Here is a 2,506-nt window from a genome sequence, read left to right on the forward strand (position 1 = left end):
GGTCTACTCTTTTGATGGGGACATTGAAGCTTTTGAAGGGGACATTGAAGCTTTTGAAGACTTCTCCTTTTGTCAAGTTTTTCAACAGATTTCTTAGGTAAAAGGATTTTGTGAATATTGAGAGGTACCACCATTGGCTATTGAGAGGTATCACCATTGGCTATGGTAACTCCGGTCAGAAGTTTCCCAAGCTCTTCATAATTCCTGATGGTGATTTGTATGTGATGAGGAATAATCCTACTCTTCTTGTTATCCTGTGCCGCATTACTAGCAAGCTCAAGTACCTTGACAACAACTAGGTATTATAAAATTGCGGCAAGATAGACAGGGGCCGCAAAGCCAATACACCTTGCATAGTGACCCTTCTTAAGATCTAAAATTGTAGGCTTGATAGCAGCTAGGTTCCATATTGGATGTGCTACTAGCTAGTCCATCCACAACAGATATCAACATGCGGGAAGACATGCCATGGATATATTGTGCCATATATAATGTCATTGAAATCTAAAACTAATCTTTTGTTTGCTTGGTGAAGGTAGCCAAAATATTGGGGTGTGGCTTGAGGATTGTGGGAAGTATGACTCGATTGGGATGGACTGTGTGACGAGGGATAGACCTAGCAAAGCGAGGGGAGAGAGAGAGAGAGAGAGAGAGAGAGAGAGAGAGATTAAAACTAATTTTTCCCTCTTTAATGATGCAACATGCAATGGAGACGAAGAAGGGGTGTGAGGCAAGAAGGCGGCGTCGAGACGACTGTGAAGGCGGACTCACAATTCCCTGCAAGTTATTTGGTGCGCTACCTTAAGAAGGCTCGCTATGTAGAGTGTATTGACTTTGGGGCCTCTGTCTATCTTGTTGCATCATTGGTGCCTTTGTTGCTACTCACGTAGACATCATTGTGTTTTAATGCTCTACCGACAATGGGGGATTTTCACCGCGTAGGAGAGGCATGATGTATGGGGGATTTTCACTCTGCAAGAGAGGTGTGATCTCCGGGCCTCTACCACCATGCCATGTTGAAATAATGAATTAAAGGGGTCTTGTTTTGTGCAACAAAGGAGAGCTAAAAAGGGGTCTCTATTTGCCGATCCTCCTTGGTGGCACTTTGTACCATAATTGGTTTGACGAGATCAAGCTGGCATTACAGGAGTCATTTCTGAAGTTAAAACCCCCAAAAATCAGCACGCGGCGCCGCGTGGTGTTTTGAGGGACTTTTAGATCAGTCTTTTGGGCTACATCAGCTGCACCCTCTCCTAGCTGCCTCAGGCCACTGTGGTGCTGCAGCATTGCGCTTGCTTGATGGATTCTCCTCTGCTCGCCGCCTTGTGGATTTATGCGCCCTCTTGCTGTTTGAGGGCATGTGCCTCTTCATTATTCAAACCTTCAGCGCGAACTCCTAGATTAATTCAAGGTTAACGATCGCCAAGCCTACCATGCTCTGCATTCGTCTCGACCTCCTGGCTGGTCAGTCCCTCCGCCAATTATTCCTCGCCACTGCTAGCCTCGTCTCCACCTGCATTTTCCTTGTCTTGGCCACTCAATAATATGGCCGATGTGTCCTCTCAGAAACCACTCATGATCTAGCAATGGGCCCTAGGATTGATCTCCCTCATGCGTGTCTTATTTCTACATAATCATCCTCTGCAATTCTATCTTCGTTGTCCTTTCCTCTATATTTCACCCATTTTGCACTTGCGTTCCCACTGAAGCACCGACGTCGGTAGTCTGGTAACCTGCTTCTCCCAAAAGCCAGCTCCTCAGGAGGATAGCCTCATTTTCTTCCAAGATGAGGTCTGCAGGACAGTGTTGAAGATGGGACTACCACCACGGGTGGACATCTTGGAGTTTGCATTCACAAAGCTTATAGGTGATTACAAGCACAACATTCGGCCTCTTTTGATGAACAAGGATTTGATTATCATTTGTATAACGAGCAACACGACATACCGATGATGTAGAAGCAGTTAGCGGTGGCGAATCTGCAAGGCTTGTGGGTGGAGGAGAGGAGGATAGAGTCGCAGGTGCCATGGTGTTGTTTTGGGCATTGCAGGGGAGGATATAATATGGTGCAGGAAAGGATGCAAAATTGTCTCTTAACAGCGTGGAGAGGTTGGTGAGGGCGTGGGAGGACGGAATGAGTAAGACAAAGTTGGCAGTGGATAAGCAACACCCATTTCTCGTCAAAGATCCCGAAACGGACAGCAGTGACGTGGTGGACGGTACACTAGTAGAGCTGCTCCTAGAGCCAATACGGCCAACTCTGCTCTTCTAGTCGAGGGCCTTGGAGGCCTATTGCCGCCACCACACAGTCCCCCTAGGCTGATCGCATAGCCTGAAGGAAACACAAACCCCCCCAAAATCAGCACGCGGCTCCGCGTGCTGTTTTCAGGGACTTTTAAATCACTATTTTATGCAAATTGAGAGAGAGAGAGATAGAGGAGAGAGAGAGAGAGAGAGAGAGAGAGAGAGAGAGAGAGAGAGAGAGAGAGAGAGAGAGAGGGTTCTC

The 2,506-nt window shown here is 47.1% G+C and overlaps 1 pseudogene; it reads left to right on the forward strand.

The window, feature by feature from the left end:
* The first annotated feature begins 701 nt into the window (after positions 1-701).
* LOC147455783 (uncharacterized) lies at positions 702-2,272 on the forward strand (annotated as a pseudogene).
* Positions 2,273-2,506: the final 234 nt, after the last annotated feature.

The sequence above is a fragment of the Adiantum capillus-veneris genome, chromosome 6 (assembly GCF_014529385.1).
Source record: "Adiantum capillus-veneris isolate H3 chromosome 6, ASM1452938v2, whole genome shotgun sequence".
Taxonomy (NCBI): domain Eukaryota; kingdom Viridiplantae; phylum Streptophyta; class Polypodiopsida; order Polypodiales; family Pteridaceae; genus Adiantum; species Adiantum capillus-veneris.